The sequence below is a fragment of the Silurus aristotelis genome, assembly GCF_946808225.1.
Source record: "Silurus aristotelis genome assembly, chromosome: 3".
In the NCBI taxonomy this organism is placed as follows: Eukaryota; Metazoa; Chordata; class Actinopteri; order Siluriformes; family Siluridae; genus Silurus; species Silurus aristotelis.
The window spans coordinates 9436726-9447957 of NC_139576.1; the positions used below are offsets into that span (position 1 = coordinate 9436726).

At 33.7% G+C, this 11232-nt stretch overlaps 1 protein-coding gene across 1 annotated transcript in view; it reads right to left on the reverse strand.

The window, feature by feature from the left end:
* Positions 1 to 2132, reverse strand: part of plekhm3 (pleckstrin homology domain containing, family M, member 3) — a 44560-nt gene extending 42428 nt beyond the window's left edge. Inside the window, exon 1 of the mRNA XM_083536987.1 lies at positions 2045 to 2132. The gene's annotated coding sequence lies outside the window, so the exon portion shown is untranslated. The remainder of the gene's footprint in view (positions 1 to 2044) is intronic.
* Between the last annotated feature and the right edge of the window lie 9100 nt (positions 2133 to 11232).

Genomic DNA, 11232 nt, shown 5'->3' on the forward strand with positions numbered 1-11232 from the left:
GACTGCACTCCAGATCAGTATATCTGATCTCACTATTTCATTTTGTTCAACAGAAAAATCCTCAGTCATGCCTCAAAATCTAAGCCTTCCCAGAAAATGAAGGTTATTCTAAAATAATGACAATGCAACAGGCTGTAAAAAAATAAAATAAAATAAAAGCCTGGGTGATTCATACATGTGTGAGTAATCCGGTGGAAATTTGTTCTTGTGTAATATCTTTGAAAACATTTTTCTCTCATTGGATCTTTTATTGGATTAACTGTATTCCTCTTCATTTTCCTTCTAAATATACCATTAATGTATATTCAATTATAGATTGTACATCAAAGACGTGTCTCTCTCTCTCTCTCTCTCTCTCTCTCTCTCTCTCTCTTTCTCTCAGATATATATATATATATATATAGATAGATAGATAGATAGATAGATAGATAGATAGATAGATAGATAGATAGATAGATAGATATGACAAAACCCTCACTTTGTACTTTATATGTTATTTTATTTAACTACAATATTTTATTTGTTTATAAAGCAGTAAAGAAATAGGAACATATTGTTTTGGAAAAGGAAACACATTTAAAAGAATGAAACAAATAATAAAATGCCAGGTATATTCATATTAATGTTGATGATGTCAGTTGATTGATTATAATGTAGCAGCAGGGCAGTTGATAAAACTATATAATATACATATCTACATATTTCTCTGCAGTTTTGATTCAAGGGTCACATTAGACAAGTGCCATTTTAAAAACATCTAATATGTACATGGAAGTGGTGGTCAAGTGGTTAAGAAGTTGGACTTAAGGTCATAAGGTCATATGTTTAAACCCCAGCAAATCTGCACTGCTGGGCCCAAGAGAAAAACCCCTGACTATCATCTGCTCAATTACAAATCTGCCAAAAGCCATACATGTAAATGTAGTAAAAAAGGTTCTGCTCACCTGATTGTCAGTTAATAATAATAATAATAATAATAATAATAATAATAATAACAAAAAGAAGAAGAATTATTATTATTATTATAGTAAACGAGGACAAAACAAGGACCCTGATCCTCAGCTACTCAGTTAGAAACAAATTTGTAGACAAAATGACATTAATCAGAAAATTAAAATAATAATAATTAAGAATTTACTTAAAATAAAAAAGTGGCTAAAGAATTTATATATATATAAATAGGATGGCAAACATTCTTATATAAAATAATATTATTAATAATAATAATAATAATAATAATAATAATAATAATAATAATAATAATAATAATAAAAGAGGACACCTGAATATCACACCCAGATGTGTTTGTTAAACATCCCATTCCATTATATACTATGTACTTGAAAGTGGTATCTCAAGGTTGTATTTTTGAACCCCAGCATCACCAAGCTGCACTGCTGGGCCCTAAAACAAGGCCCCTGACCCTCAGCTACTCAAGTGTAAATTGCATAATATTAAATGTGGGAATATAAAATATAAGACTTTATTTAAAATCTAAAAAGTAATAATTACAAATTTATTTTCAAGATAAAAAAAGGCAATAGTTTTGTTTAATTATAATAAATAAGCAAGTATCAATACAATTCAAATAAATATTATTTCACAACATTACAACACTGTCCAATAAGTAGCTGTGGACAGCTGATCAAAACCCCAGTAATCGTTCCCAATAACCAGCAGAAGCACCGGGAGAATCGCCGGAAAACCCAAAAACATAATCAACAGCACGGGGAAAAACCGTAAAAGATGATTTTATTACACATCTGAGATTTGATACCAATCCAATCTCCTTTTCTAGCTAACGGATCGTCCTTGGTGTGGATCCACAGCTCCAGTTTGAGAGCTCGCTAGTCGCTCTGTTAGCAAAACCCGTACCGAGCTAACTGTCACCTACATCCTTGGCCAATGACATTTCCTTTTCCTGATCATATATCACACAGAGCACCTGAACACACTGCCATTCCAGCATGCCTAAATCATATTGTGCAGAAGCTCAAACAGGAAACATCTCTATTTCATGCAATGATGTTTTGTAGAGACTCACCTGAATGTGTTTACAAACTGTCATACTCGGCTGTGCATCACAAACGAGCCCCGGAGGAAACTTATCCTGGTGGATAAACGGTTCCGCTCTCATCTCTTAGATTAGATTCGATAAGATTAAAAAAGATTAGATAAAATCAGATTAGTTTAGATTTAACTTTGTTGTCATTGCACAAGTTACGATACAAGGCAACGAAATGCATTTTATATATATATATATATATATATATATATATATATATATATATATATATATATATATATATATATATATATATATATATATATATATATATATATGGCAGATATAAATAATGACAGATGAATGAACAATATAAATATAAATAAACAGTTTAATGAAAGATAGATCTCATTAAAGTGAGTACACCCCTCACATTACAATAACCGTTTTAGTATCTTCTTAAGGGAGAATATAATATAGAAATGAAACAGATTGTTTCTGGGCTTTGTTTCTGGGCTTTCTTGTGGGCCAGTTTCTAAAGAGGCTTGCTTCTGGGATTATGGCCATGCAAACCGACCTGCGGCTGTCACGTTACAGTCAAGCATGGTGGTGGTAGCATCATGGTCTGGAGCTGCATGAGTGCTGCTGGTATTGGGGAGCTGCGGTTCATTGAGGGAAACATGGATTCTAACATGTTCTGTGACATTCTGAAACAGACAATGATGCGCTCCCTTCATAAACTGGGCTGAACAGCAGGTTTCCAACATAACAACAACCTCAAACACACTACCAAGAGGACAACTGCCTTGCTGAGGAAGCTAAAGGTGAAAATCATTGAATGGCCAAGTATGTCTCCAGACATGAACACTAGTGAGCACCTGTGGGATGCCAGCAACAATCTGTGCAGCTCTAGTGAATTCCATGTCCAGGAGGATTAAGGCAGTGTTAGATAACAATGCTGCTCACACAAATTATTGACACTTTGGAGATAGTTTTGACATGTTCACTTAGGATGTACTCACTTTTGATGCCAGTTATTCAGACAATAATGGCTGTATGTAGAGTTATTTTCAGAGGACATTAAATCTGCATTGCTTCACAAGCTGCATATTAACTACTCTAAGTACAGATACCTTACTGCAGAACTTACTCCATTCCAAGTTATATGTCACCATTTCCAATATGACTTTAGTAAAAGTACACTCAGGATGTACCCATTTCCCAACCCATGTACCCAACAACCCATTTCAAACTTAATCCTCCTTTTGCTGTTATAAAAAGCTTAATTTTTCAGGGGACATTTTGCAGGGTGTCTGTGGGGATTTTTGTTCATTCCGCTACAAGAGCATTAGTAAAATTAGTTACTGATGTTAGATGAGAAGATCCGGGGTTTAGTCTGCGTTCCAGTTCATCCCAAAGATGCATCGTGTGCGTGATACTCGAGTTCCATTTCAGCGATTGTAATTATGTCTTCATAGAGCTCGTTATATGCACGGAGGCATTGTTTAGCATGTTTACTTCCAGTGAAAAGAAATTGAAACTCTACAGTGTATGAAGACATTCTAGACAATGATGAATTGTAGCGACAATTTGTAAAAGAACCACATATGGGTGTGATGGTCTGTGTCCACATACTTTTGACCATACACTGGTATTTACATATAAACCTTTTCCTTTCTATTGTTTTGTCCTTCCCTTTATGTATTTCTTTTCTTTCCTATTTTTATTTTCAATACAATATCCCATGCAATGCCAAAATTTGATTTGTCGCACGCTTGCGCAATATTTTTCATTTCTGTCCTGTTTCTCAGATTACCTGTCTTTTCATTTAACATTTTTTTTTCCACTTTCCTTTTTCTTTGCTTCCCTTTTCTTTCTAGAAGTGCAGCATGTATATTTTGACCTAAAATATATGTTGGAAAATGAATTATGAAGTTGTTTTTCAACCCAGTATTTGTTATTAATTACTGTAGATGCTGTTAAAATGGTATAGAAGAAGAAAGGAATAGAACACAAAAAAACATTGTCATATGCCAAAATAGTTTCTTTTTTTTTTACAACATCATATCATATCATATCATGTCATCATATCATATCATGTCATCATATCATATCATATCATATCATATCATATCATATCATATCATATCATATCATATCATGTCATCATATCATATCATATCATATCATATCATATCATATCATATCATATCATATCATATCATATCATATCATATATCATATCATATCATCATATCATATCATATCATATCATGTCATCATATCATATCATGTCATCATATCATATCATATCATATCATATCATATCATATCATATCATATCATGTCATATCATATCATGTCATCATATCATATCATGTCATCATATCATATCATATCATATCATATCATATCATATCATATATCATATCATATCATCATATCATATCATATCATATCATGTCATCATATCATATCATATCATATCATATCATATCATATCATATCATCATATCATATCATATCATGTCATCATATCATATCATATCATATCATATCATATCATATCATATCATCATATCATATCATATCATATCATCATATCATATCATATCATATCATCATGTCATCATATCATATCATATCATATCATATCATATCATATGATATCATCATATCATATCATATCATGTCATCATATCATATCATATCATATCATATCATATCATATCATATCATATCATGTCATATCATATCATATCATATCATATCATATCATATCATGTCATCATATCATATCATATCATATCATATCATATCATGTCATCATATCATATCATATCATATCATATCATATCATATCATATCATATCATATCATATCATATCATATCATCATATCATATCATATCATATCATATCATATCATATCATATCATATCATATCATATCATCATATCATATCATATCATATCATCATGTCATCATATCATATCATATCATATCATATCATCATATCATATCATATCATCATGTCATCATATCATATCATATCATATCATATCATATCATATCATATCATATCATATCATATCATATCATCATATCATATCATATCATATCATCATATCATATCATATCATATCATCATGTCATCATATCATATCATATCATATCATATCATATCATATCATATCATATCATATGATATCATCATATCATATCATATCATGTCATCATATCATATCATATCATATCATATCATATCATATCATGTCATATCATATCATATCATGTCATCATATCATATCATATCATATCATATCATATCATATCATATCATATCATATCATATCATGTCATATCATATCATGTCATCATATCATATCATATCATATCATATCATCATATCATATCATATCATATCATATCATATCATATCATATCATATCATATCATATCATCATATATCATATCATATCATATCATATCATATCATATCATATCATATCATATCATATCATGTCATATCATATCATATCATGTCATCATATCATATCATATCATATCATATCATATCATATCATATCATATCATATCATATCATGTCATCATATCATATCATATCATATCATATCATATCATATCATATCATATCATATCATGTCATCATATCATATCATGTCATCATATCATATCATATCATATCATATCATATCATATCATATCATATCATATCATATCATATCATGTCATCATATCATATCATATATCGCATCATACTATCATATATCCATTTGTAACTTAAATCCACCCATATACTGATTTGATTAGATTACATGTTTGAATAGATTTTTTTACAATAGCTGGTGATATTTAGCGATATAGAACTACAAGTTCACTTTAAGCTTCTCGATCAGGATGGTAATGAGGACATTCCAGGCACCATCATTCCACCAGCACACTATTATACAAATATTATTTTGTTCTACATGTTTAGGAAATGCAAATATCTTTTTTGAGTAGATTTTGCTGAACAGATAGATAGATAGATAGATAGATAGATAGATAGATAGATAGATAGATAGATAGATAGATAGATAGACAGACAGACAGACAGACAGACAGACAGACAGACAGACAGACAGATAGATAGATAGATAGATAGATAGATAGATAGATAGATAGATAGATAGATAGATAGATAGATAGATAGATAGATAGATAGATAGATAGATAGATAGAACAAAAAATTAAGTTATTTTTTGAATCCCTATATTACAGGCTTACAATAGTGCAGTCAGGTGGGAATCTGAGAACTGCCCATTAAAGTTAATAATAATGAATGAGGTAAAAACATTGCAAAATAATAATATATTGTTTTTATGTACATGGTTGTTGTATATACAGGTGGGAATTTAAGTAACCGTACATAATCTGCACCAGCAAGTTATAATATTAATGAAAAGAGAGAATGAAAGTCTATGATCATATCAGTGCCATCAGGTGGACAACCTACAACACTGTAGGTTATGGTGCAATAATGGGATCTAAACAGATAAACATTATTGTTGATAAAAACAGAACAGAACAGAATGTATATATCTCTATTTATAATAAAAGAAGGAGAACCTTCTCCTGTCACACAGCAGAGTGATTGTCTAGGATCTTTTGTATTTTGCAGTTTCACTTGTAGCGTATAAATTTACATTGAAGCTTCTATCCAATCAGATTTCAGCTGTCGCATCATGTGTTGCCAGGGTCAAAGGTATCTATCTGCCTTAAAGGCCTTCAGAGTCAACACTGAATATTACAGTTTCCTTTTCACTGGGACTAAGAGGCTCAAATCACAGCATTTTAATTTCTTTGTACACAAATAGAGATCCAGAAAGTCAATGTGTGTTCAAGGTGGAACTCTGACAGAACTTTTTCGAGCCATGCTTCAAAATCTAGTGGAGAGGCTTCCCAGAAAGTGAAGGTTTCACATAGAAGACAATAAATCAGAAATATGACGTATGAAAAAGCACATATGGGTCTCATGGTCAGGTATCCACATGGTTTTGAATGTAGATGTTGCTATTAGAAAGAAAATGTGATTTGTTTTGAAACATAATGAGGCAAATTGATTTTCTACTCTGATATACATCACTTTTGATTTGCGGTTCTGAGCCCTGGGTGGCTGATCTGCAAATTTGCCTGGAAGCTTTCTGTCAGACGAGAAGGGGGAGGAGGAGGAGGAGGAGGAGGGGGTAGACAGAAGAGCAGATAGAAGATTGCAGGCTAATAGGCCAAAGCCTGCAGTGCTTGAAGCTATCCCAGCATCCATTGTCCAGGTCCCACACAGAAAAAGAAACATTATTCAAGTCTCTTTCAGGCCACAGAGGAGAAATACAGTAATTATCATGGGGACTTGTTTAAATCTGCGAACTCCCCTCCCTGCCTCTCCCCACTCCGCTCCCTTTCTCTGTGCTCATTGTCTTGGCTTATTTCAAAAAGGTTCCTCTAATGAAGGACATGAAGGCTTCGGCTAATGGCCACAAATAAGTTCCTCTCTGCACCATTGTGGAGGGATAATGGCGATGTGAGCCCCAGCTGTAAACTCACGGCCTTCATATTGTGCCTGACCCACACCGAATTGCATGTGAAATAACGCTAAATGCTAATGCGCCCCAGAAAAACGCAGAATCTCCTATTTTTTTTTGTCTTCCTGCTCCCCCTTACCCCTTTTTGAGAGTCTATTAGGGGAGTCAGCCGGCCCCTGTAAGTGACATTCGGAAAGAGAGGGAGGAGTGCAGGAAAGAGAACCTTTTCAAACGGCTACACTGTCACAAAGGGTCAAAGCGCTCAATGATGAAATGGTGAAATTAACGGCAAATATGAAACGGTAACGCTTCAGAAGACCGTTTGCAGAAATTCAACATTTACATAACATTTGACCTTCACGGTAAAGGAATCAGCTTTTTCAATGGCTTACACCGTTAGGTGATGCGACATGCAACACTTCACTTTAAATACACATTTGAATATTTGCCTTTCACTGATGTTCTGCTAAAAATGTTGTTATCCAGTGTATCCACAGCACCTGCTGTTTAAGACAAAAATTATTCACAAAAAAAAACCCCCATAATAATATAATAATGAATAGCATGAATAGAATTTCAGGTCAAATAAATACCTACATAAATAAATAAATATAGATAGATAGATAGATAGATAGATAGATAGATAGATAGATAGATAGATAGATAGATAGATAGATAGATAGATAGATAGATAGATAGATAGATAGATAGATAGATAGATAGAAATTAATAAATATCAATCAGCATGTTTAATTGTATTGCAAATCACATTAGTTTGACTATAAATTAAACATGTCTATTTAATGATAATATTAATAATGATAATTATTAGTTTATATTTTATTAATAATTATTAGTTTTATTCAGGATAAAATTTCAGGATTTCTATTCAGGATAAAATTATTAGTTTTATTCTTCTTCTTCTTCAAGAAGAAGAAGAAAAGAAAGAATCATCATCATCATCATCATCATCATCATCATCATCATTATTTCATATAATTGTATTTATTTTTATTTTTTTATAAAGGGTATTTAGGATAAAGAGTAACGGTTTGTGCATTATAAATATAAGCGCATTCTGTAGTTTTAATGTTGGATTCTTAAAATACGTATTCTTCTTTTATACCATACTCAGTCCTCAGAAAAAAAGATTGAAGCAAAATAAGGCTTTACCCAGAACAGTGCATCTTTATCTTATTGATATTTATTCACCCTATCACTCCATCTCTCTCTCTCTTTCTCTCCCTTTCTCTTTCTTCATCTCTGATATTTCTTGACCGAGACCTGGCTCCTCTCTTTATTTCCCCTTTCCCTGTGTTTGTGTGCGCTCTCTCTGTATTTTGATTACATCCTCCTGCACTGACGACTAAATTATGATGGGGTTTAAGGATGGCAGAGCTTTCATCTGCCCAGTGTTGTTGTGTGCTCTCTTCTCCAACACAAAAGGGCCCGCTACCTCTGCTCTGTTCGCTTTTGAAGAGTAGAGCGCCTCTGCTGTCCCCATGGAAACCACTGTTCCCTTTAAGGACAAGAGACAGAGACAGAAAGAGAGAGAGAGAGAAAGAGAGAGAGAGAGAGAGAGAGAGAGAGAGAGAGAGAGAGAGAGAGAGAGAGAGAGAGAGAGAGAGAGAGAGAGAGAGAGAGAGAAGAGATTGGGCAAAACTAAACAAAACAAACACTAATATAGTTTGTGGTGGTTCAGGAACAATGAGGAACATCAACCTAACGTCTTAGTTCTATAATTTAAATATACACTATATGGACAGACGTTTGTGGACACCTGACTAAAAGATTCATATGTGCTTTTTGACCATCCAATTTCACATTTGTTGCAGTTATTATAACATCTTCACTTCTGGGAGGATGTTTTACTAGATCTTTAAGTGTGATTGTGGAGATTTGTGCTCATTCAGCTACAAGGGTGTTAGTAAAGGTTCTGATGTAGGTGAGATGAGACAGTCGTGCAGTCGGTGTGTCCAATTCATCTAAGGCGTTTAGTAGGGTTGGGATCAGGTCTATAGCAGGACGTTCAATATCTGCCGGGTGATTTTTAATAGCCCTTTGGAATTGTTGCTCGTCCGACTGTATAAACATGATCCCCATGTCACACTGTAGGATCTGTAGCATTCATTTCGACCAAATCGTAGCCTTAAAAACAGATTTGTTTTTTGAGCCATTCAGAGGTGGACTTGCTGGTGTGTTTTGGATCATTCAAGATTTTTTGGAAAAGCACAGAATTCATGGTTCCATCAATTATGGCAAGTCATCCAGGTCCTGAAGCTGCAAAGCAAAGCAGCCCCAGACCATCACACTACCACCACCATGTTTGAATGTTGGTATGATATCCTTCTTATGAAATGCTGTATTAGGTGAGGAAGAAAATAAATATGAAATAACGTGTTCAACAAACACATCAGGTGTCCATCAACTTTCAGCCATAAAGTGTATAAATCTTAAATATGCATAGTTTGAAAAATGTAAGATCAGTAGGAGACAAATAGAAACCACATATTTTACCAGAACTTTCCTTTCTGTAACACCAAACAATATATCCACCATTACTTTATACTTGGACACATTGATCTGCTGCCACTATACCCAAACCCTTACTGACACACACACACGTATCACACACATACACACCGGGTCTCACAGTCTTTCCATTTCATCTTAATAACACTCCGCTCCCAGGAGCACAGCAGCAACCTTTATTGCCACCCAGACTTGAGAACGAGCCTCCGTTCTTATAAACCAAACCCAATTTTCCCAGGACAATAGTGTCCACCTGACTTTTCATATCTTCCTTCGGCTGCTGTCATTCGTCGCTCTGGCTCCGCTTGCATGTCACCTCAGGATTACCAGGCTTTCTAATATCTAATCACGTCAAGGATCCTTAAAAGCAGTAGAGAGTCCCTCACATGTGGGCACAGCAATCAGCAGCCGGCTAGCTCATATTGTAGTTTGATTAAACAAAGACCGGATGTGCTTCTTGTATTGAAAGAAATCCATATACCGTATGAGAGGTGCTGATGTTTTTCTCAGCTAAGATCAAGGCAGGTGGTAGCAGAGTATTCTCTGTTCACTGTATCTGTTAACACACTTCGAAATGCACAATTTTTCATTTTCAGAACTCTTAATATAATTGCACTGTACTATTGCACCTTACTTTGTGTATTGTTTGCACACTTACTAATATGTCATATATGTAAATATTCATATCATTTATTTAATATATGCAGTGGTGTGAAAGAAAAAAAGTGTTGGCCCCCTTCCTGATTTCTTATCTTTTTGCATGTTTGTCACACTTTAATGTTTCAGATCATCGAACTAATTTAAATATTAAGATAAGATCAAATATAATTTTATTCGTCCCACAGTGGGGAAATTTCTCACTATTCATTATTTAAAGCGAACACAAGTAAACACAACATGCAGTTTTTAAATGAAGGTTTTTATTATTTAGGGGAAAACAAAATCCAAAACTACATGGTCCTGTGTGAAAAAGTGTTTGCCCCCTAAACCTAATAACTGGTTGGGCCACCCTTAGCAGCAACAACTGCAATCAAGCATTTGTGATAACTTGCAGTAACTCTGTTACAGCGCTGTGGAGGAATTTTAGTTCACTCATCTATGCAGAATTGTTGTA